Source organism: Vicia villosa, linkage group LG7 (genome assembly GCF_029867415.1).
Source record: "Vicia villosa cultivar HV-30 ecotype Madison, WI linkage group LG7, Vvil1.0, whole genome shotgun sequence".
Taxonomy (NCBI): Eukaryota; Viridiplantae; Streptophyta; class Magnoliopsida; order Fabales; family Fabaceae; genus Vicia; species Vicia villosa.
The window spans coordinates 129140585-129167132 of NC_081186.1; the positions used below are offsets into that span (position 1 = coordinate 129140585).

Consider the following 26548-nt stretch of genomic DNA (forward strand, 5'->3'; position numbering starts at 1 on the left):
AGCTATCCAAACACTCATCATCAACCTGAAACATCAGAATCATAGAGCTCGATTCACACTTGGGCTTAACTGCAGATCGGGTACCTCCAACTACTCCAGGTGTTTTCAATTCACTCCAAGCATCCAGACACCTTCCCTAAGGTTCATTGAAGCTGTCCAGATCAAGCAACAACATGTGTAACACCTCCTCTGCAAAATTCAATCTCCAGCTTGGCCGTTTTTGAGGTAAGTGCTCATGAACTTCAAACTCTATCATACATGCATCATAAATGAAAAACTAAGTTACCATCTTGTTTCTGCACCATCACTGAATAATAACCCTCAATCAATTGCATCATATCATGATCATACACGATTTCACAAAGATTTGTCATATTAGGGTTCTTCGTGTTCATCAGAGAATTAATCATCTTAGAGCAAAAATAAATGAAATTAAAGGGCACCATCATGTTCCTTGTGAAAAACCGAGTGAGATAGACCCTTTGATCGATCAAAACAACGCAGATTTGAAGGAATTCAAAATTCAGTTAGGGTTGTGTTCTTGGCGCCAGATTTGGTTTGGGAAATTCAAACATTGGTTTTAAAATATAATAAACTGAAGGCGTATCATTAACAAGCTGCGCGCGCAGCTCAGTTGGTTGTTGTTTTGGCTGGTGAGAGAGAGGTCACGGGTTCAACACCCTTAGGGACCAAAACCTTTTTTTAACACTATTTTTCTTTCATTTTTTTAACAAACTTCATTAATTAATTTAACTAATCAAATCAACTTATTTTTTCTTCATTTTTTGAACACTTCTTATTTAATATACATATTTTATGAATACCAAAAAAAAATCACCAAAAAATATTTATTTGATACATTTTTAAATAGGTTTAAAATGACATATTTTTAAATGTTTTTAAATACTTTTAAATACTACTTTTTCATTTGATTTTCAAACCTAATCACTTGTAAATATTTTTTGTGATCAAACCCTAATTATCTAAGTGTTAATTGAGAATAATCTTTTGTTTATCTTGATTAAATTGACTTCTTTCAAAATTCAAATCGTTTTAAAACGAGCGATCGCGATTCTTTTCAAAAACGATAAACCATTTCTTTTTGATTTTCAAAGGAAACTTTTGATTAAATCTTTTTAATTGATCAATTGATTTTCAAAACGATGTGGGGCCTCTCGAATATTAGAGAGTATAAGTCCCTTTCGTCTTTCTTTGTACAGAAAACTTTTTTCCAAAACTTTCAAACAGTTTTTTTAACAACAAATCACACATCTTTTTCAAACCATCCACCCTGTTTTATGAAAATAAAACAGGGGCCTCTCGAATATTAGAGAGTATAAGACCCACTCCTTTTTCCTTTTATACAGTTTTTTTGTACAGAAAACTCTTTCAAAACGATACTTTTCAAACTGTTTTCAAAACGACGAAACGACGCGTCTGTAAATAAAACAATCAACCATGTTTTTATAAAAATATCACGGGCCTCCATGTAGGTATAAGTCCCAAGCCCTTTTGTACATACCCACTCCAGTACATGAAATTAGGTATTTCATTGTACGCCATTTGTACATATCTCGATCAGTTGTTTTTTAACTTTGAATAACAAACCAAAAATGAAGGTTTTCTTTAAATCTTCCCAAAAATATCATGGGCCTCCATGTAGGTATAAGTCCCAAGCCCTTTTGTAAATACCTGTTTACATAGCTGTTGAATAAATTCAAGTGGACTTCTCCCCGAGTGTGAGTCCCGAGCCCTGTGTATACAAATGGATCATGCTTACAGGTATATTTCCTTCATAAACTCCGTTATATACACACACTTTGTCATATATATAATTGTTCATACCTGTTCATGTTTGTTCATACTTGTTCATGTTTGTTCATATGTATGATTGTGTTATTATACTTGTTCAACTTAGTACAACACTAGGTTCCCCATAGCCTCCTATTGGGCTTCGTGCAAAGAATCTCCCTAGTTTAGGTTAGGACATAGAGTATGGTTTCCCGGTGAAATCGCTCTAAGAGCTCAAACCAACTATACCATGCCTCCCCTTGGGCTTTGTACAAACGAGTGACCCTCCCATAGCCTCCTCTTGGGCTTACAATGCAAGGACCCTGGATTGTCCCTCCCATAGCCTCCTCTTGGGCTTACAATGCAAGGACCCTCAGATAGCCTCCTCTTGGGCTTCGTACAAGGACCCACGGGCTTCTTATAAGCATCCCCCAATATCCAAAACCAAATACCCTAGGAGATTAGACATTTTTCATCTCTATGCTAGGAGTATCTCTTATATATCATCACAAATAATCAATCAATCAAAATCAAACTTTTTTGCCACAAGGCTGGCTAATCAATCAAACTTCTTTTTGCCACAAGGCTGGCTAATCAATCAAACCTTTTTACCACCGTACTGGATGATTAATCAAAGTTTTTGTCACAAGGCTGACTTCATTGAAACTTTTGCCACGAGGCAGGCTGATTAATCAAAACTTTTTGTCACAAGGCTGACTTCATTAAAAGTTTTTGCCACAAGGCTGGTTAAACAAACAAAAAAATCAAACAGATGTATGTGATGATATAGATTAGATACATCTAGCATTTAGACGACATTTGTCTATTTTCCTTTGCTTCCACTAGCATAAGTGGGAACTACGATTGCTCTGACTTTCTCAACATCCCTTTGAGAATACGTAGGCACAAGGTCGATCCTTGGCGAGCAAAACAAAACAAAAAAACCATTCAAACCTTAGCACCCGTAGACCCGAGCTACAGATGCTCTGATTCCCTCTAAGGGATATGTATGCAGAGGATCGCGATGATCTTTGCGAGCATAATCAAACAAACACCTTAGGTCCCACCTATTTCACAAGAACCTCTCAATAACATGGAATGAAAAACAAAGCAAAGAAACCTATAGAGTACTATAGATACGTTGGGTGCTAATACCTTCCCTTCGTATAACCAACCCTCTTACCCAAGATCTCCCCCCACTTTTAGGTTATTGCAGCTTTTTTCCTTTTCCTCCTTTGGAAATAATAAAAAGTTTGGTCGGTACAAAAGAAAAATCATTTTTTATGAGCACTCGAGCCCAAAGAAGGCATCAGGTGTCTCATCCCACAAAAAAGAGGAACAAAACGGTTTTTCGCCCGCGACAGAAAAATGGCGACTTCACTGGGGACCATCTTTTTACTGTTTCCAAAGGAAGGGTTATTTCTATTTTCTTTATTTTTTCATTTCATTTTTTGTTATATGTGTGGTTCTTGTTCTGTTACTTGTGTGGTTCTGTTACAAGTGATACATTATGGACAAATCCTAACCCGGATTAAGTACACATAAGAAATTAGGTGGAGGGTATAGTCATGTGCAGGCGCACGTGAGAATCCTTCCGCTCAGTGGAGGTTCCTTGTTGGTAATATATGTTTAGCATGTTTCGTAGCGAAGACATTATTACTTTCATTGAACTGTAGAAGCTGAGAGACCGTAGAACCCCAACCCATCCTGGCCTTATTAGGTTGTGGTGCAGAAACTATTCAGGTGAAGACTTGGATTAGTTGTCATGCGGAGAACCACACTCAGACGAGTTTTTCTTGAGAATATTACTGGCTCATGAGTTTAATTGTGGAAGGCCGGTAATATCCGAAAGAAAAATGTAGACTCTGACGTATCAGTAGAACATGTCATGCAGGTGATTAACTAGATCTATCCCATTTTTGGTTCTCTGACCTCATGCTCGTGACTTTGGACCTTTGAACCTATGCGTTACCATGTTTGTGTTACCATGTATGCGTTACCATGTTTGTGTTACCATGTTTGTGTTACCATGTATGCGTTACCATGTTCGCGTTACCCTGTTTGCGTTACCATGTTTGTTTCACCATGTTTGAATATGTGGCATCCACGCATCCATGCATTCATACATTCATTAAAAAACCCATCTTTTTCCATAAAAACATGATTTTTCCAAAAAAATTTAGAGAATTTTCTTTGCAAACATTATAGGATTGAGTTATGGAAAAAAGGTATACCAAAAAGTACGGTTTCAAAGCGCCTGATGTAGAAAGACTGATAGAGTTAGCATCTTCTGTACAAGATCCTTCTAATTTTAGGAAAAGTTATGGGAAGATTTTGCCTATTTTGAACACTCATGTTGATGAAGGACTTCTCAAAACTCTGGTTCAGTTCTATGATCCCGTCTACCGTTGTTTTACCTTTCCAGACTACCAGTTGGTACCGACCTTGGAAGAATATGCCAATCTTTTGGGTATTCCTGTGTCTGACAAAATACCCTTCAATGGTTTGGAAGCCATTCCTAAGTCACACGTCATTGCAGCAAGTACCCATTTGAAAAAGTCTGAAGTAGAGAGTAATTGGACTACCAAAGGAAACCTCCCGGGATTAACCTCACACTTCCTGATAAAGAAAGCCTTTGATTTCATCGAAACTGGTAGCATGATAGCTTTTGAAGCTGTACTAGCCTTGCTCATCTATGGGTTGGTTCTGTTTCCCAATGTCGACAACTTTGTTGATATCAATGCCATAAAAATCTTTCTAATTGGAAATCCCGTTCCGACTTTGCTTGGTGACATGTATTTCTCTGTCCATCATAGGAATCGCCAAGGCGGTGGAATCATTGTATGTTGTGCACCTTTGTTGTTCAAATGGATTGTTTCACACTTACCTGAGTCTCCTATTTTCACGGAAAACCGAAAAGGTTTGCGTTGGCCTCGAAGACTTATGTCTCTTACTAATAATGATATTCATTGGTATACCTTGGCTCGCTGTGGTACAGAAACCATTGATAGTTGTGGAGAGTTCGCCAACGTACCCCTCATTGGTACACAAGGAGGAATTAACTATAATCCGGTCCTAGCCCGACGACAACTCGGGTATGCAAATTCAGTTAAACCTGTTGGTCCCTCAGTGGAAGGATACTTCTACCGAGAAGGGGATAATCCTAAAAGGTTGAAAGCAAGAATGATGAGAGCTTGGTACGACGTCCGATGGAAAGAAAAAGGTGAGGAAAGAAATTGCATTGCCATGGACGCTTACACCTGCTGGGTAAAGAAAATAGCAAAGGAGTTTCAAATGCCTTATACTTATGAAAAACCCATGTTTCCTGCAGTGTCTCAACGACCCAACATTCCCACTATGGAGGAATACCAAGACACTTTGGCTAAGATGAGGATAGAAAAAGATGCTTGGGAAGAAAAGTTTCGTAGCACTGAGATGGAAAATAGAAAGTTGAAGAAAAGAGTGAAAGATCACGAAGAAACTCTCTATTATCAAGATGGATGGCTCATGAGTAAAGATGAGAAGATTCGCCAGAAAGACGCTGCAATCAAGAGGTATATCAAAGAAAGCAAAAAGAATCTTGAAGGCTCGACAAGCAACGCTCCGACTCCTGATGATTGGAAGAATGTTGTTGACAAACTGAGGACCGAAAAGGCCGAATTGAAAGCTTACTATGGGAAAGAAATCATGAAGCTCAAGCTGCACAATGCATTTGGTTCTTCGTCTGATGAAGATGCTTAGGATTTGTTTAGCTTTTTTATTTATCATTTGCTTTTGTAAGGAGCTACGCTCCAATGTTGTAACATTTCCCATTATTGCAATAAAAAAATGAATGAATAAAAGATTTGTTTGTGTTCAAATGTTTGCAAGGAAATAATCTTTAAAATATTTGGAAAAATCATAAATTTCTTTTTGCATACATCATTCTGCATATCGAGTCTGTTGTATAGAGTCTCATCTTTTGGATCTTTCTCCAATAGATTGTCAAGCTGTCGCGTCTCAAAGTTTCTCGACCGCGCTCGCAATCAGATCACAGATACAATACTCGTTCAAGCAGAAGAAGAGTAATGGAACACTCTGAACAAGAGAATATTGAGCTTCGTGGTACAGTGACCACCCTTCAGGAAAAGTTGGAAAGTCTCACTACTCTGGTTGACTCCTTAATGGCCGCACAGAATCAGCCGCCGCCACCTAACAGCCAAGCGACGGTAACATCTGAAGTCACTACTCCGGTTTCTACAGTTGCATTCGGTATTCCATCTTTCTCCATGCCAGAAGGTTGGGGCCCGCCTTTCAGCTTTGGTACAGGTTTCCGTCATAATTTCTCTGGGGTTCAAACAGCTACAACTGAAGCGCCTGCTGCACAAGGTTCGGCTTTTATTCCACATTCAGGGGTAACTTTTTCCCAAATCACTATGGCACTTTCTCAACCCACTATGACAGTTCCGACCCCTACGGTTCACACTGTTCCCTACGATGGAAATGAGATTTATCATGATCAAGGTGATAGCACGAATCAGCGTAATCTTGTAGAAGATCTCCAAGAGCAGTTTAACAAGATGCAGCTAGAAGTTAAAGCTATCCGTGGAAAAGATTTGTTTGGAAAGAATGCCCAGGAGCTATGTTTGGTTCCCAGTGTACAAATACCTGCTAAGTTCAAGGTCCCAGACTTTGAAAAGTACAAAGGTAGTTCTTGTCCACAAAGTCATCTTGTGATGTATGCCAGAAAGATGTCTACTTATGCAGATAATCATCAGTTGCTTATCCATTACTTTCAAGACAGTTTGACCGGTGCCGCACTGAAGTGGTACACGGGCTTGGATAGCACTAATATTCGAACATTCAATGACCTAGGTGAGGCCTTTGTCCGACAATACAAGTATAACTCGGATATGGCTCCGGACAGAGATCAGCTTTGATCCATGGCTCAGAAAGACCATGAAGCTTTCAAAGAGTATGCCCAACGATGGAGAGAAACTGCTGCTCAGATTAATCCACCGTTAAAAGAGAAAGAGATGACAAAGATCTTCTTGAATACTCTCAGTCCATTTTATTATGAACGCATGATTGCTAGTGCTCCAAGTGATTTCACCGAAATGGTAAACATGGGGATGCGTCTAGAAGAAGGAGTCCGAACAGGACGTCTAACTAAAGAAGGTGGATCTTCCAGCGGAACCAAAAAGTTCGGAAGTGGTTTCCCAAAGAAGAAAGAACAAAGTGTTGACATGGTATCCCAAGGGAGGCCAAGAGGAAACGTCAATCGTCAGCGACAGGTTGCTTCTATCACACCAGTCGTTAACACAGCACCGAATCCGGGGTTTACTCCGCAATTTCAACAACAACAGCCTCGACCACAGGTTCAGCAGCTTAACAATAATCAGAATCGTGTACAAAGAGCTCCACAGTTCGATCCGATTCCAATGACGTACACAGAATTGTACCCTGCTTTGATTGAAAGAGGTCTTGTTCAAACTAAAGCACCACCACCAGTACCTGAGAAACTCCCATGGTGGTACAAAGCTGAGGTCTCATGCCCTTATCATCAAGGAGCACCTGGCCATGATCTCGAGCATTGCATAGCCTTGAAATATGAAGTTCAGAGGTTGGTTAGATCTAATCTCCTCTCTTTCAGAAATTTGAATCCAAATGTGCAAGCAAATCCGCTGCCCAATCATGGAGGGCATGTTGTAAACATGGTGTACGGATGTCCTGGTCCATACCGAGTCTATAATATCAATTTCTCAAGAGCTGATTTGGTACAAATGCACGCCACTCTCTGTCGAGGGCCGAGTTTTCGCCAGCATCACTATGGTTCCTGTAGAATATGTTGTGTGGATCCTCACGGGTGTTCGATTGTGAGAAGAGATCTCCAAGTTTTGCTAGATAATGGTACTATTGAGATCTACAGAAATAGGGATGAAAATGAAGTTAACATGATAGGATGCTATCCGCATGAGCTTTTAGTCTCAGATATCAACTCGGAAATGCCTACAGTTAACGTCATCGTTCCTCATTTCAACATGCCTGAGCGCATGGAAGTTACTTACAACAAGCCGAAGGTTCCTATTGCTCCTTTGATCATCTGTCTACCTGGACCTGTTCCTTATGACTCTGACAAGGCAGTTCCATACAACTATAATGCAACAATGATAAAGAATGGACAAGAAGTTCCTTTACCAACTCTCTCATCTGTCGTAAACATCGCTGATGTGAGTCGAGTAACAAGAAGTGGACGTGTGTATACTCCACTACCTCCAAAGCAGCCTGTTGCTCCTGCAACCGGGCAAAATCCTGTCAATGCACCAGTAGGGAATCCTGTGGAAACTCCTGTCAGTAATACAAACATTGATTTAGGTCAATCCAGTGGAACCAATGTGAATCCTGACTTTGATGAAATTTTGAAACTTATCAAAAGAAGTGAATACAAGATTGTGGATCAGCTTATGCAGACTCCTTCGAAGATCTCAATACTTTCATTGCTTTTAAATTCAGAAGCCCACAGGGAAGCCCTGATGAAGGTCTTAGATCAAGCTTTTGTAGATCATGATGTGACTGTTGACCATTTTGATGGGATAATAGCCAACATAACAGCTTGTAACAATTTAAGCTTCTGTGATGAAGAACTCCCCGAGGAGGGCAGAAATCACAATCTTGCTCTGCACATTTCTATGAACTGTCAGTCAGATTCTTTGTCTAATGTGCTGGTAGACACCGGATCTTCCTTGAATGTTATGCCAAAGACAACTCTTGCTCGTTTGTCTTACCAATGAATGCCTATGAAATTCAGTGGTGTAGTAGTCAAAGCGTTTGATGGATCGCGAAAATCTGTTATTGGCGAAGTCAACCTTCCCATGACCATTGGTCCACATACATTTCAAATCATCTTCCAGGTCATGGACATTCAAGCTGCTTATAGCTGTCTGTTAGGACGACCATGGATTCATGAAGCAGGGGCAGTAACTTCTACGCTTCATCAAAAGTTGAAGTTTGTAACAAATGGAAAATTGGTAACAATAAGTGGAGAACAAGCCTTGATGGTGAGCCATTTATCCAATTTCTCTTTCATAAGTGCTGATGATGTGGAAGGAACGCCGTTCCAAGGTCTCTCTTTAGAAGACGAATCTTCCAAGAAGAAAGCATCGATCTCTTCTTACAAAGAGGCAGTAAAAGTAGTGAAAGATGGAACTACCACTGGCTGGGGGCAAGTTGTGATCCCTACCAAGAATGAAACCAGAGTAGGTCTCGGATGTTCACCAACATTCTCAAACTGCACCAAGAAGGATGAAACACTTCGTCCGATCAAGGAAACATTCATAAGTGGAGGATTCCTTAACCCAATTCCTCAAGAGGTTAATGTCCTTATCGAAGAATGCATCGAAGAAGGTCTACCTGATCCTGAAGAAGAATGGAAATGTTATCTCAATGACTCGGGATACATATCTCAGGAAGAACCATATCCTCCGTCAGAGAAACCCAAAGGCAAAGAAACTGAGCCTGTTCCTGCAGAAATCTGGGACACCTTGGGACAACCAAGTGGAAAATATGATTATATGGTGAAATATACTGCGCCTGAAAGTTCAAAGATTGCAATTGAAGATATCCAACCAACTGGATGGGGAGATTCCTTTGAATATGATAGTCAACCAAAAGAGGCTCATCAGCCCTGTCAATTTTCTCAGCAGCCTGAAATTACTGAAGATTTCAGCTTCAACGCATCTACCAAGATTTATAATCCTGAAGATGGTTATTATCACATAAATGCCATTTTTGAAGATGAAGGGGAAGATGATCCCGCAACTGACTCGGAAAGTGTCGCTGACAATGAGTCTCTTCATCCTGAAGACTGGGAAATACATCCTGAAAATTCTGAAGATTGTGACTCATCTTATGCTCTTCAAGAAGTAGAAGAAGACCGTTTCAACTCTACAAAGAACAAGGGTGACAAACCAGGGCCTTCAAATCCTGCTCGACCAGCAGTCAATGTCAATACTGGAGATAATTCTGAGGAGAATTTTCCTGAATACATAATACACAGAGGAGTTCGTTGCTACTGGAAGGCTGTCGACGTTCCGAATGTTGTTCGCCGCTCAAAGTAATCACCTCGCTGTTATTTTGACCTCCTGCCTTGCCCAAAGCAGAGAGATGTTTTATAGGGCTTTGCTTTTAAATGTTCCGCCCAAATAACTTTGTGTATAGGGCTTTGTTTTAAAAGTTTCCCTCTTTGTCCTGCCCAAGACAAATGAGTTTGTGTTTAGGGCTTTGTTTCAAAAATGAATCATAAATAAAGTGTCATTTTGAATTCCCTACATTGTATGTTTTATTTTTTGCTTTTTTCTGGAAATGGTAATCCTAAAAAACCAAAATAAATAAAAAAAAAACTTTTTCAAAAAAAATCTGCATACACTCTTGCATTCATAAATTTTCTGAAATAAATAAAAATCATATGTGCAGATTAACTATTGATAAACCCATTGAATGCAATAACCCTATGCCCTCTCCCAACTTTGAGTTTCCTGTGTTCGAAGCCGAAGAAGAGGAAGAAGAGGAGATCCTGGACGAGATCTCTCGATTACTTAAGCACGAGGAAAGAGCCATTCTGCCTCACAAAGAGCCTTTAGAAAAGATCAACTTGGGTTCTGAAGAAGACAAAAAAGAAGTGACCATTGGATCGCTGCTTGATGCTGATATCAAGAGTAAGTTGACAGACCTTCTCAAAGAATATGTGGACGTGTTTGCCTGGTCCTACCAAGACATGCCTGGGTTGGATACCAATATTGTTCAGCATTACTTGCCATTGAAGCCAGAATGTCCGCCGGTTAAGCAGAAATTGCGAAGGACTCACCCTGATATGGCTAACAAGATCAAAGTGGAAGTTCAAAAACAGCTCGACGCAGGTTTTCTTGTCACCTCTGAATATCCTCAATGGTTGGCTAACATAGTGCCAGTTCCGAAGAAAGATGGTAAAGTTAGAATGTGTGTTGACTACCGTGACTTGAACAAGGCCAGTCCAAAAGATGACTTTCCATTACCACATATCGACATGCTGGTTGATAACACCGCTAAGTTCAACGTCTTTTCCTTCATGGACGGGTTCTCCGGTTATAATCTGATCAAGATGGCTCCCGAAGACATGGAGAAGACATCTTTCATCACCCCATGGGGTACCTTTTGCTACAAAGTGATGCCGTTTGGATTAAAGAATGCAGGCGCAACTTACCAAAGGGCAATGACTACTCTCTTTCATGACATGATGCATAAAGAAATTGAAGTTTATGTGGACGACATGATAGCCAAGTCCAGCACAGAAGAAGAACACATTGAATACCTTTTGAAGTTGTTTCAACGACTAAGGAAATATCAGCTTCGTTTGAATCCTAACAAATGTACTTTTGGGGTTAGATCTGGAAAACTCTTGGGTTTCATTGTCAGCCAAAGAGGAATTGAAGTGGATCCCGACAAAGTCAGAGCTATTCAAGAGATGCCTGCACCAAAGACTGAAAAACAAGTAAGAGGATTTCTCGGACGATTAAACTATATCTCCAGATTTATCTCTCAGATGACTGCTACTTGTGGGCCAATTTTCAAGCTTCTCCGCAAAGATCAAGGGGTTGTATGGACTGAAGATTGCCAGAAAGCGTTCGACAGTATCAAAGAGTACCTGTTAGAACCACCAATATTGATTCCTCCAGTTGAAGGAAGACCATTAATCATGTACCTTACTGTGTTGGAAGAATCCATGGGTTGTATGCTTGGACAACAAGATGAAACCGGTAAGAAGGAGCATGCTATCTATTACCTGAGTAAGAAATTCACAGACTGTGAGTCTCGTTACTCCATGCTCGAAAAAACGTGTTGTGCTTTGGCTTGGGCTTCAAAACGTCTCCGCCAATACATGATCAACAATACTACTTGGTTAATCTCCAAAATGGATCCGATCAAGTATGTCTTTGAGAAGCCTGCCTTAACAGGAAGGATTGCCCGATGGCAAATGCTGTTATCCGAATATGACATTGAATACCGTGCTCAAAAAGCGGTCAAAGGAAGCATTCTCGCCGATCACTTGGCGCATCAACCAATTAATGAATATCAATCTCTCAAGTTTGACTTTCCTGACGAAGATGTCATGTACTTGAAGATGAAAGATTGTGACGAACCGTTACCTGAAGAAGGTCCTGACCCTGGATCAAGATGGGGCCTAATTTTTGATGGAGCAGTAAACGCTTTTGGAAATGGAATTGGGGCAATCATCATCACTCCCAAGGGTACTCATATCCCGTTCTCCGCCAGATTGCTATTTGATTGCACCAACAACATCGCAGAATACGAAGCTTGTATCATGGGTCTCGAAGAAGCCATTGACTTAAGGATCAAGATCCTCGACATATATGGAGATTCAGCCCTCGTGATCAACCAAATCAAAGACAAGTGGGAAACTTACCACCCTGGCTTGATTCCCTACAGAGATTATGCAAGACGTCTGTTGACTTTTTTCAACAAGGTTGAATTGCATCATATACCTCGAGATCAGAATCGAATGGCAGACGCCTTGGCTACTCTATCTTCCATGTTCAAAGTCACTCACTGGAATGATGTGCCTAAAGTCAGAATCACGCGCCTTGAAAGGCCCGCCTATGTATTTGCAACTGAAGCAGTCATCGATGATAAACCGTGGTTCCACGACATCAAACGCTTCCTTCAAACTCAAGAGTACCCGCTTGGGGCATCAAACAAAGATAAGAAAACTCTAAGGAGACTTTCTGGCAGTTTCTTCCTGAACGGAGATGTGCTATACAAAAGAAACTTCGACATGGTTTTGCTCAGATGCGTGGACAGACACGAAGCAGACATGTTAATGCATGAAGTGCATGAAGGGTCCTTTGGAACTCATTCAAACGGGCATGCAATGTCCAAAAAGATCTTAAGAGCAGGTTACTATTGGTTGACAATGGAATCTGATTGTTATAAACACGTGAAGAGATGTCACAAGTGCCAGATCTACGCAGATAAGATCCATGTGCCACCGACTCTACTCAACGTTCTCTCATCTCCATGGCCTTTCTCCATGTGGGGTATCGACATGATTGGAATGATCGAACCGAAAGCTTCAAATGGTCATCGTTTCATCTTGGTAGCCATTGATTACTTCACCAAATGGGTCGAAGCAGCATCTTACGCCAATGTTACAAGACAAGTGGTTGTGAGGTTTATCAAGAATAACATCATTTGCCGATATGGTATTCCCAGCAAGATCATTACTGACAATGGTTCAAACTTGAACAACAAGATGATGAAAGAATTATGTGAGGAATTCAAGATTGAGCATCATAACTCTTCTCCTTACAGGCCAAAAATGAACGGCGCCGTCGAAGCTGCCAACAAGAACATTAAGAAGATCATCCAGAAAATGGTCGTCACTTACAAAGACTGGCATGAAATGCTGCCATTTGCTTTACATGGGTACCGTACTTCAGTGCGTACTTCGACAGGGGCAACTCCCTTTTCTCTAGTATACGGCATGGAAGTTGTGCTCCCCGTAGAAATTGAAATCCCATCAATGAGAGTCCTCATGGAGACTAAGTTATCAGAGGCTGAATGGTGTCAAAGCAGATACGATCAGTTGAATTTAATCGAAGAGAAACGTATGACTGCTCTATGCCATGGACAGTTATACCAAGCAAGGATGAAACAAGCCTTCAACAAAAAGGTTCGACCTCGTGAATTTCGAGAAGGCGACCTCGTGCTTAAAAAGATCTTGTCTTTTCAACCAGATTCTAGGGGCAAATGGTCTCCTAATTACGAAGGCCCATATGTTGTCAAAAGAACATTTTCTGGCGGCGCCATGACTCTTGCAACCATGGATGGTGATGAATTCCCACATCCTGTGAATGCTGATGCAGTCAAGAAATACTTTGTCTAAAAAAGAAAAGAACAGCTCGGTAAGTCGAAAACCCGCAAAGGGCGACTTAGGCAAAAATGAGCGTCTCAGTGGACTGAAAACCCGAAAGGGCGGTCCAGGCAAAAATTAGAGACAATAAACAGAAAAAAATTCATCCTGGTAGATTGAAAACCTGAAAGGGCAATCTAGGCAAAAATTAGGGATTAATGACAAAGTAACTGCATCAGTCCGTACTTCGTCACCTGAGGAGTCTTCTTCATCAAAGGATCTTCAATCAAATCATCGCCAATCTGAAGCGACAAGCACAGTTGGAACTCAAAGTTGTTAGGGAATAGTGGTTATTGCTTTCAATGTAGCCTTTTCCGCATAATTACCATTTCCAACTTTTGTAAATACTCCATGGAATCACGCCTTTAGCTGATTTCCATCCTATTAAATAAATTTGAGCCTTGTGCCCATTTGTTTGCAATCTCTAATTTCTTTTAGCTTGCAAAATGACACTTTAATTGTGTTATTCACTTTTGAAAGAAAAAAGAAAAAAGTTTTAAATGAATTTACTTTCCTTTTTTCAAAATAAAAGCAAAACTTTCCTTTGAGTTGTGAACAACAGAAGGAACATCAACAGCTATCTCCATGGGATGAATCAAAGATTATGACAAGAAGCTCTTCTATCCCCAGTGAAGAAGCTCTTCTATTCCCAGTGAAGAAGTTCTTTTATCCCCAGTGATGAAGATTTTCCATCTCCAGTGAAAAGGTTCTTCCATCTCAATAAGGAAAAATGCTTATCTTCCCCAGAGAAGTTTAAAACATGCAACACCATTCATCACCTGTGTTATCTACACCGTGTTGAAAAACATTTACCAAGTATCTGGTTGTATTGCGACGTCGGTCCTTCTCCAGTATATACTTCATTGTCTGTCAGTATTGTCAATATGCATGCTACATTCATGACATTCATCATTCATAACATATTTGCATTATTTATGCATTCTTGCATTTTTCAATGTTTGCTATGAAATCACTTGTTTAGGATATATCTATCCTCAAAAAAAAAAAAAAAAAAAAAAAAGGGAAAAAAAAAAGAAAAAAAAAAGAAAAAAAAAGAAAAAAAAGAAAAAAAAGAAACAGGTATGGGCGTGTCATCTCTCCAGTAGGTTGTCACCCATAAGCAGAAATAACATCCTTTCTTTCTCCAGTTCCCCACTGAGATCATTCCTCGTGGAAGAAGGTTGCTTCAGTTTCTCCTCTCCAAAACGAAGGAGAAAATCCCCAGTTGAGTTCATTCCTCATTGGGTACAAAGTCTTGTTTCACTGTCTCTTTCCAATTCATTCTTGGTTAGAACCCTATCTTTACCAGAGATTCAAACTCCGATTCCTCAAATAGAGTCGTGAAAAACATACCATAAGCAATAGCCTCATCATCTGAGCAGCTTATGTTTCTTTCAAAAAATTTCCTCTCAAGGAAATCAATCATGAAGACCATTTGACAATCAGGGCCTTATTACTGTTCACAAGGCTGAATAACCAGTAATTCCCCTAGCAAAGTCTCCAGGATCATTTTTTCACTCGGCTGATAAATGATCACGTCTTCAAAACCACTATCACGAGGCTGATAGTCGGTAACCTTTTTGTTCTGGTTATATTATTAACATGTCTATCACAAGGCTGATAGTCGGTAATATTAACCGAACCTTTGAAACTCTTTTTACCTTGTCAAGTCTATCACCATGCTGATAGTCGGTAACACAGTTTCATACCTTTCACCTTCGCATTATTAAACAAGTCTATAGTCGATAATGTTGATAGGTAAGCTTTTCTTACAAAGCTATCATTCCCCGGTGAAGTCTCTTCCACCCTATCAAAACGAAGATTTTCAATCTTCATGTCTCAGGTTGAAGAAACTTAAATAGGGGCATCTGTCATACCCCAATTTTTGACCTAAGATACCACCTCATATCATTGCATATGCATCATTTGCATCTCTAACAAATTGCATAGCTTGTGTTTGTTACTTGTGACTCAACAGGATTTAATCAGGAAATCACTCATCAGTACAAGTAACAATCAATTAGGGTTTTGTTCTCCCTTCATCTCAAAAGAACCATCTTCATCAACAATCAACATTTGGTCCTCAGAGATTCACTTCAACAAGCTCAACAGCTTTGAATCGACTGAATTAGGGTTTTGCCTGAAGATAGCATACTCCTGACTTTTGCTCAGAATTTGACCTAATGGCTTGGGACATGATATCAAGACCTCAAGTGCATCATTTTGAACTAATCCATTGGCTCATAACATCTCCTACACAAAGATTGATCAGACAAATCCTCATATCAGGGTTTTGAACTATCAGGGACTGAAATCAGGGATCACATTTGGGAAACCCAAAAAATCCCCAGGGAGTCAATCAAAGGTTTCAATCATCCTCAAATAATCCCTATGACAATATCCCATGGAAATTGCATCTCAATTCAAGGTCCACAGTCATCAATTTCATCAGGTCGACAATTAGGGTTTTTGACCTAATTCACTGAATAACTGACTTTTTAATCAGGACATGGTGCCACAACTCAAACCATGTCTCAATATCCTCTAATGCTTCAATATGATCCATTCATACCATTCATTTAGTGAGGATAGCCTGTTTCATTTGAAATCTCCAGAAACGCGATTCGTCTGAAAAAAGTCAACTGTACAAGATTGCCATTGACTTTTTTTTGGTCAACCATGACTTTTAAAGTTTTAAATCATCAATATATGATATGAGAAGTCATTTGATCAAGAAAAATCAAGAAAATCAATCAAGAATCAAAAAGTCAAAAGTTTGACTTTCATACTTAGAAAATTTTTCTAAGTGTTTTTCATGGTTTTTTCCAAACTTTGAAAGGGAATAACTCAAAATTTCACCTACAAACTGAAAAAAACTTCCAACATGAAAGTTGTAGATTTTGATCCAATAAACAACTTTGACACATATAATTTTTTTCCATAAGATCAACCATTTAAGAGATATGGAGCTTCAAAGTTGGCATCTTTTGAAAAATTCACTTAAAACTTCATTTTTCTCAAAGTTCATGGATCTTTTTCACCCACTTCCTTAAGGATCTTGAAGAAACTTTCAACTAGGGTTTTGAAGTGTGTAACATGAGCTTTCCAAAATGTCCAAGAGCATAAAAAAATTTGAAGTGTAGCTATGGTTTTGAATTTTGCCATTAGTGAACTTTTCACTTGAAATTTCAAGTCATTTTGCCAAAGTTATGAGCCAAATTGCCAAATGGACCAAGTAATGATACATAGAGGCAATAATTGGAAGATATTTTCTGATTTGAGACAGATGGGAAAGAGATAAGAAGCATAGCCAATTTTAACCATGGTTTAGTAACTTTAACCATATGCATTTAATGGTAAGATTCCTTTCTATCCTTTAAGTGCCAAATCACCAAAGAAGAAGCAAGTTGCAAAGCTCTGAGTTCAGAATGTTTGGCCTATAAATAGAGGTGCAAATCACTCTTCAATTCACACCAAAACCTCACAATTATAGGTTTTCTCTCTTCTTTCTTGAATTGCAAGTTTCATAGTTTTCAAAGAGGTAGAAAACTCAACCTCCAAACCCTTGAAGTTATGGCCAAAGTGATGGTTCTAGCAACTCATAAACATCATATGGGATGTGTTTGAACCACTCACACACCCCAAATTACCCCAAAACTCAGATTCACTCTTCAACCTCCATATGAACACATAAAGAGCCTTATCATGCCAATCTTCATTCCAGATCATTTCTGTACAAATTAACACTTCCAACACCTCACATATATCACATATGAGCTATCCAAACACTCATCATCAACCTGAAACATCAGAATCATAGAGCTCGATTCACACTTGGGCTTAACTGCAGATCGGGTACCTCCAACTACTCCAGGTGTTTTCAATTCACTCCAAGCATCCAGACACCTTCCCTAAGGTTCATTGAAGCTGTCCAGATCAAGCAACAACATCTGTAACACCTCCTCTGCAAAATTCAATCTCCAGCTTGGCCGTTTTTGAGGTAAGTGCTCATGAACTTCAAACTCTATCATACATGCATCATAAATGAAAAACTAAGTTACCATCTTGTTTCTGCACCATCACTGAATAATAACCCTCAATCAATTGCATCATATCATGATCATACACGATTTCACAAAGATTTGTCATATTAGGGTTCTTCGTGTTCATCAGAGAATTAATCATCTTAGAGCAAAAATAAATGAAATTAAAGGGCACCATCATGTTCCTTGTGAAAAACCGAGTGAGATAGACCCTTTGATCGATCAAAACAACGCAGATTTGAAGGAATTCAAAATTCAGTTAGGGTTGTGTTCTTGGCGCCAGATTTGGTTTGGGAAATTCAAACATTGGTTTTAAAATATAATAAACTGAAGGCGTATCATTAACAAGCTGCGCGCGCAGCTCAGTTGGTTGTTGTTTTGGCTGGTGAGAGAGAGGTCACGGGTTCAACACCCTTAGGGACCAAAACCTTTTTTTAACACTATTTTTCTTTCATTTTTTTAACAAACTTCATTAATTAATTTAACTAATCAAATCAACTTATTTTTTCTTCATTTTTTGAACACTTCTTATTTAATATACATATTTTATGAATACCAAAAAAAATCACCAAAAAATATTTATTTGATACATTTTTAAATAGGTTTAAAATGACATATTTTTAAATGTTTTTAAATACTTTTAAATACTACTTTTTCATTTGATTTTCAAACCTAATCACTTGTAAATATTTTTTGTGATCAAACCCTAATTATCTAAGTGTTAATTGAGAATAATCTTTTGTTTATCTTGATTAAATTGACTTCTTTTAAAATTCAAATCGTTTTAAAACGAGCGATCGCGATTCTTTTCAAAAACGATAAACCATTTCTTTTTGATTTTCAAAGGAAACTTTTGATTAAATCTTTTTAATTGATCAATTGATTTTCAAAACGATGTGGGGCCTCTCGAATATTAGAGAGTATAAGTCCCTTTCGTCTTTCTTTGTACAAAAAACTTTTTTCCAAAACTTTCAAACAGTTTTTTTAACAACAAATCACACATCTTTTTCAAACCATCCACCCTGTTTTATGAAAATAAAACAGGGGCCTCTCGAATATTAGAGAGTATAAGACCCACTCCTTTTTCCTTTTATACAGTTTTTTTGTACAGAAAACTCTTTCAAAACGATACTTTTCAAACTGTTTTCAAAACGACGAAACGACGCGTCTGTAAATAAAACAATCAACCATGTTTTTATAAAAATATCACGGGCCTCCATGTAGGTATAAGTCCCAAGCCCTTTTGTACATACCCACTCCAGTACATGAAATTAGGTATTTCATTGTACGCCATTTGTACATATCTCGATCAGTTGTTTTTTAACTTTGAATAACAAACTAAAAATGAAGGTTTTCTTTAAATCTTCCCAAAAATATCATGGGCCTCCATGTAGGTATAAGTCCCAAGCCCTTTTGTAAATACCTGTTTACATAGCTGTTGAATAAATTCAAGTGGACTTCTCCCCGAGTGTGAGTCCCGAGCCCTGTGTATACAAATGGATCATGCTTACAGGTATATTTCCTTCATAAACTCCGTTATATACACACACTTTGTCATATATATAATTGTTCATACCTGTTCATGTTTGTTCATACTTGTTCATGTTTGTTCATATGTGTGATTGTGTTATTATACTTGTTCAACTTAGTACAACACTAGGTTCCCCATAGCCTCCTATTGGGCTTCGTGCAAAGAATCTCCCTAGTTTAGGTTAGGACATAGAGTATGGTTTCCCGGTGAAATCGCTCTAAGAGCTCAAACCAACTATACCATGCCTCCCCTTGGGCTTTGTACAAACGAGTGACCCTCCCATAGCCTCCTCTTGGGCTTACAATGCAAGGACCCTGGATTGTCCCTCCCATAGCCTCCTCTTGGGCTTACAATGCAAGGACCCTCAGATAGCCTCCTCTTGGGCTTCGTACAAGGACCCACGGGCTTCTTATAAGCATCCCCCAATATCCAAAACCAAATACCCTAGGAGATTAGACATTTTTCATCTCTATGCTAGGAGTATCTCTTATATATCATCACAAATAATCAATCAATCAAAATCAAACTTTTTTGCCACAAGGCTGGCTAATCAATCAAACTTCTTTTTGCCACAAGGCTGGCTAATCAATCAAACCTTTTTACCACCGTACTGGATGATTAATCAAAGTTTTTGTCACAAGGCTGACTTCATTGAAACTTTTGCCACGAGGCTGGCTGATTAATCAAAACTTTTTGTCACAAGGCTGACTTCATTAAAAGTTTTTGCCACAAGGCTGGTTAAACAAACAAAAAAATCAAACAGATGTATGTGATGATATAGATTAGATACATCTAGTATTTAGACGACATTTGTCTATTTTCCTTTGCTTCCACTAGCATAAGTGGGAACTACGATTGCTCTGACTTTCTCAACATCCCTTTGAGAATACGTAGGCACAAGGTCGATCCTTGGCGAGCAAAACAAAACAAAAAAACCATTCAAACCTTAGCACCCGTAGACCCGAGCTACAGATGCTCTGATTCCCTCTAAGGGATATGTATGCAGAGGATCGCGATGATCTTTGCGAGCATAATCAAACAAACACCTTAGGTCCCACCTATTTCACAAGAACCTCTCAATAACATGGAATGAAAAACAAAGCAAAGAAACCTATAGAGTACTATAGATACGTTGGGTGCTAATACCTTCCCTTCGTATAACCAACCCTCTTACCCAAGATCTCCCCCCACTTTTAGGTTATTGCAGCTTTTTTCCTTTTCCTCCTTTGGAAATAATAAAAAGTTTGGTCGGTACAAAAGAAAAATCATTTTTTATGAGCACTCGAGCCCAAAGAAGGCATCAGGTGTCTCATCCCACAAAAAAGAGGAACAAAACGGTTTTTCGCCCGCGACAGACGCCCATGGATCCATGAGGCTGGGGCAGTTACTTCGACTCTCCACCAAAAGTTGAAATTTGTGAAAGATGGAAAGATGGTCGTTGTGAATGGAGAACAAGCTTTGTTGATTAGTCATCTCTCTTCGTTCCGTACCATAGAGGCTGATGAAGTAGTCATTGGAACTGCATTCCAAGCCCTGTCTGTTAATGATGAATTCAAAAAGGATGAAGCTTCCATTGCCTCCTTCAAAGATGCTCAACTGGTAGTTCAGAATGGACATTCAGGAGTTTGGGGACAAGTGGTGAGTCTGCAAGAGAACAAGAATAGAGCTGGTCTGGGATTTTCTGCCTCAGACAAGTCTGTGTTGAAGCCTAAATCTGCTTTTCGTCCTTATTAGGAAATGTTTCATAGTGCTGGGTTTCTACATCCGACTCCTCCAGAAGTGAACGCTATTGTTCAAGACGAACCAGAGCCAGAAGTGCCAAACTTTGTGACCCATGGAAAGATGATTAAGAATTGGATCACCATTGACATTCCTGAGTGTACTCATGCTTCAAAGTAATTTGCTTTTATGTTTTTCAAAATCCTTTCATTCTGCCCAAGATGAAAGTGAAGTTGTTGGGGCTTTTTCCTGTTTGTTTTAAACATTAAAATCATCAATAAAAGTCATTTTGATTCTGCATATACAAGCTTTTATCTTTTTGCTTTTTCTGGAAAGTGGTAACACAAAAAACCTTAAAAAATGTTTTCATTCTCCATAATCTGCACGATTACATGTTTGCATATATCTTTCCTTTTTTCGGAAATAATAATCACTTGTGCAGATTAATCAATAAAACCGTTGAAAGTAATGACCCTGCACCCTCTCCTAACTTCGAGTTTCCTGTGTATGAGGCGGAAGAAGAGAGTGATGAATGTATTCCTGATGAGATTTCCCGACTTCTTGAGCACGAGGAAGACACCATTCAGCCATATAAAGAGCCGTTAGAAGTCATCAACTTGGGTTCTGAAGAGGATAAGAAGGAAGTCAAGATTGGGGCACTGCTTGGTCAAGATGTTAAGAAGAGGATGGTAGAGCTTCTTAAAGAGTATGTTGACATTTTTGCGTGGTCCTACCAAAACATGCCTGGGTTGGACACAGATATTGTGGAGCATCGTTTGCCGTTGAAACCTGAATGTCCTCCTGTCAAGCAAAAGCTAAGAAGAAGTCATCCTGATATGGCGGAAAAGATTAAGAATGAGGTCTTGAAGCAGATAGATGCAGGTTTCCTTGTCATTTCTATATATCCTCAATGGATTGCCAATATAGTGCCTGTTCCGAAGAAAGACGGAAAAGTTCGCATGTGTGTTGATTATAGAGATTTGAATAAAGCCAGTCCGAAAGATGATTTTCCTCTACCTCACATTGATATGTTGGTAGATAGCACGGCAAAGTTTGAGGTTTTCTCCTTCATGGATGGTTTTTCAGGATACAACCAGATTAAGATGGCACCTGAAGACATGGAAAAAACAACATTTATTACACCATGGGGGACATTCTGTTACAAAGTGATGCCTTTTGGGTTGAAGAATGCTGGTGCGACGTATCAGAGGGCCATGACCACTCTTTTCCATGATATGATGCACAAAGAAATTGAGGTCTATGTGGATGACATGATTGCCAAGTCCCAGTCAGAGGAGGGGCACATGGAAGATCTTTTAAAGTTGTTTCAGCGTTTGAGAAAGTATCGTCTCCGCTTAAATCCAAACAAATGCACTTTTGGTGTCCGTTCTGGAAAATTATTAGGTTTCATTGTCAGTCAGAGAGGAATTGAAGTAGATCCTGATAAAGTCAAAGCAATTCAGGAAATGCCAGCACCAAAGACTGAGAAACAAGTGAGAGGTTTCCTCGGACGTTTGAATTATATCTCCAGGTTCATTTCCAATATGACTGCTACCTGTGAGCCAATCTTCAAGTTGTTAAAGAAAAATCAGGGATGTGTGTGGAATGAGGATTGTCAGAAAGCTTTTTACAACATCAAAGAATATCTGCTTGAACCTCCCATTTTGCTCCCTCCAGTCGAGGGAAGGCCTTTGATTATGTACCTCACAGTGCTTGAAAATTCAATGGGATGCGTGTTGGGTCAGCATGACGAGTCTGGTCGAAAAGAGTATGCAATATACTACCTTAGCAAAAAGTTTACCGAGTGCGAAACAAGATACTCGCTGCTTGAGAAAACTTGCTGTGCTTTGGTGTGGGCTGCTCGCCGACTAAGACAGTATATGTTGAACCACACCACCCTATTGATTTCCAAAATGGATCCAATTAAGTATGTATTTGAAAAACCTGCATTAACTGGAAGGATTGCACGCTGGCAAATGTTGTTATCAGAATATGATATTGAATATCGAGCTCAGAAAGCTGTGAAAGGAAGTGTGTTGGCAGAGTATCTCGCTCACCAACCAATTGATGATCGTCAATCTATCAGAATGGACTTCCCAGATGAAGATATAATGTATTTGAGATCCCAAGATTGGGATGAACCGTTGCCAGAAGCAGGACCAGATCCTGAATCCAAGTGGGGTTTAATTTTTGATGGAGCTTCTAACGTTCATGGCCATGGAATCGGCGCTATTATTGTCACTCCGCATGGGTCACATGTACCTTTCACTGCAAGGATATGTTTTGATTGTACAAATAATATTGCTGAGTATGGAGCATGCATCATGGGACTTGAAGAGGCCATTAATCTGAGAATTAAGATTCTTGATGTTTATGGAGATTTTGCGCTTGTGATTAATCAGATTAAAGGAGAATGGGAAACTCATCATCCTGGCTTGATCCCTTACAAAGATTACGCCAGAAGGTTGTTGACGTTCTTTAACAAAGTTGAATTCCACCACATCCCTCGAGATGAGAATCAGATGGCTGATGCATTAGCCACATTGTCCTCCATGTACAAAGTGAACTTCCATAATGAGGAACCTCAGATTACAATCAGGCGTCTTGATAGACCCGCTCATGTATTTGCAGTTGAGGAATCAACAGATGAAAAGCCTTGGTACTTCGATATTAAACACTTCCTTCAGACTCAAGAATACCCACTTGGGGCATCAAATAAAGATAAGAAAACTTTGAGGAGATTGGCTGGTAGTTTCTTCATCAATGCTGATGTTTTGTATAAAAGGAATTATGACATGGTTTTGCTCAGATGCGTGGATAGACACGAAGCAGACATGATGATGCATGAAATCCATGAAGGTTCTTTTGGTACTCATGCCAATGGACATTCGATGGCTAAAAAGATGCTTAGAGCAGGTTACTATTGGCTGACAATGGAATCTGATTGCTAGAAGTTTGTAAAGAAGTGTCACAAGTGTCAAGTGTATGCTGACAAGATTCATGTGCCTCCGACACTTCTCAATGTTATTTCTTCTCCATGGCCTTTTTCTATGTGGGGTATCGATATGATTGGCATGATTGAACCCAAGGCTTCGAACGGACATCGATTCATCCTGGTAGCAATCGATTACTTTACCAAGTGGGTAGAAGCTGCTTCATATGCTAATGTGACAAAGCAAGTTGTGGTCAGATTTATCAAGAACAACATCATCTGCAGATATGGTGTACCGAGCAAGATCATTACTGATAATGGCTCAAATCTGAACAACAGCATGATGAGAGAATTGTGTGAAAGTTTCAAAATTGAACATCACAACTCTTCGCCTTATAGGCCAAAGATGAATGGAGCTGTTGAAGCAGCAAATAAGAGTATTAAGAAGATTGTGCAAAAGATGGTTGTTACGTACAAGGATTGGCATGAGATGCTCCCATTTGCTTTGCATGGGTACCGTACATCTGTTCGTACTTCAACCGGGGCAACCCCCTTTTCTCTGGTTTACGGTATGGAAGCAGTGCTCCCCATTGAGGTTAAGATTCCATCACTGAGAGTTTTAATGGAAACCAAGTTATCTGAGGCTGAGTGGTGTCAGAGCAGGTTTGATCAATTGAATTTGATAGAAGAAAAAAGAATGACGGCTTTATGCCATGGTCAGTTGTACCAGAAAAGAATGAAGAAAGCTTTTGATAAGAAGGTTCGACCTCGTGTATTCAGAGAAGGCAACCTCGTGCTCAAAAGGATCCTGTCTTTCACCTCCGATTCAAGGGGCAAGTGGACTCCTAATTTTGAAGGACCATATGTTGTTAAGAAAGCCTTCTCTGGCGGTGCATTAATTCTTGCAACTATGGATGGAGAAGAGCTCCCCCGTCCCGTGAATGCTGATGTAGTCAAGAAATACTTCGCCTAAAAACAATAAAAGAACAGCTCGCTAAGTTGAAAACCCGAAAGGGCGGCTTAGGCAAAAAAGAGCGTCTCGGTGGATTGAAAACCCGAAAGGGCGGTCCAGGCAAAAATTAGAGACATAAACAGAATAAAATACCCGGTGGACTGAAAACCCGAAAGGGCGGTCCAGGCAAAAGTTAGGGATTCATGGCAAGTAACTACATCAGACAAGACTTGATCATCAGCAGTCATTTGTTTATCATAAAGAAGTTCAACACATTTCAACGAAAGCCTTTGCTTAGGAATTCCAAGTTGAGAGAAAGGACGGGGTCATTACATTTCAATGTACCTTTTCCACAAAATTACCACTTTCCAAACTTTGTAATCATCCATGGGGTCTTGCCTTTTGCAGGCTACCATTCTATTAAAAAAGTTTGAGCCTTTACCCTTTATTGGCAATCTTATTTCTTTCATATCTCTCAAAATGTCATTTATTGTTGATAGTAATTTTTGAAACAAAAAGAAAATTGATCTCAACAAAATCCTTTTTTTGAAATATATAGAAGGAAGTTTTACTTTGATTCATGAGTGCATTAACAAGGAATGGATATGTTGATATATTCATGTGCAAAAGAAGAAGAATGTGTTCCACTCAATGCACCTTTGGCCTGGTTCGAATATGGTGTAGAGCTCAACTGTTTTGTTCTCTCAACTCCAATGTTCCCTAGTGTTGGGTAGCATTTATTCTGAAGCCATCAAAAGATTGTTATAGCAGTTTCTGCTCTGGTGTTTTGCTTGAGACATGCTTGATTATGTTATCTTCGTACTCCATCTCTTGAGTTAATTCTTGTGTTAAGTTTTGGCAGCATATGCATCATTAACATGCATCAAAAACAGTCATACATTCACATTTGCTATCATGAAGTTTACTGTCAAACAGATTGCTCTTTCATTTAGAGTGTCTTAAGCAGAAAAAGCTCACTTTCCTTGAAAATTCCCACTGAATTTGTTTCTAGGTGGATAATATGTTTCAGTTATTCTGTTCAGATGTCTGCGAACAGAAGACTAGTGAGTTCCTCTCTCTCACTTAGTCCAGTCTTTTTGGCAGTTTCTTTCCATTTGGTCATGGATTGAATTTTGATTGCTGGACGATGAATATTGAGATTATGCATTTGTGTTTGCATCCTCAAATCATTAAAAAGTATTATTGATTGCTCTTCACCATCATTGGTACAATGGGGCATCTCTTCACCTTCAGTGGAACGTTGGTGTATTTTGTTATCTTCATCGTCAGTGGTACGTCGATGTATTTCTCTTCAATACCTTCAGTGGAACGTTGGTATGTGTCATCGTTAGTGGTACGGCGATACATCTCTTTCTACCTCCAGTGGGACGTTGGTAGTTCACCTTCAGTGGAACGTTGGTGTATTTTGTTATCTTCATCGTCAGTGGTACGTCGATGTATTTCTCTTCAATACCTTCAGTGGAACGTTGGTATGTGTCATCGTTAGTGGTACGGCGATACATCTCTTTCTACCTCCAGCGGGACGTTGGTAGTTCACCTTCAGTGGAACGTTGGTGTATTTTGTTATCTTCATCGTCAGTGGTACGTCGATGTATTTCTCTTCAATACCTTCAGT

At 39.3% G+C, this 26548-nt stretch overlaps 1 pseudogene; it reads left to right on the forward strand.

The window, feature by feature from the left end:
- Window positions 1–20986, forward strand: part of LOC131620175 (uncharacterized) — a 35429-nt pseudogene extending 14443 nt beyond the window's left edge.
- The last annotated feature ends 5562 nt before the right edge of the window (window positions 20987–26548 follow it).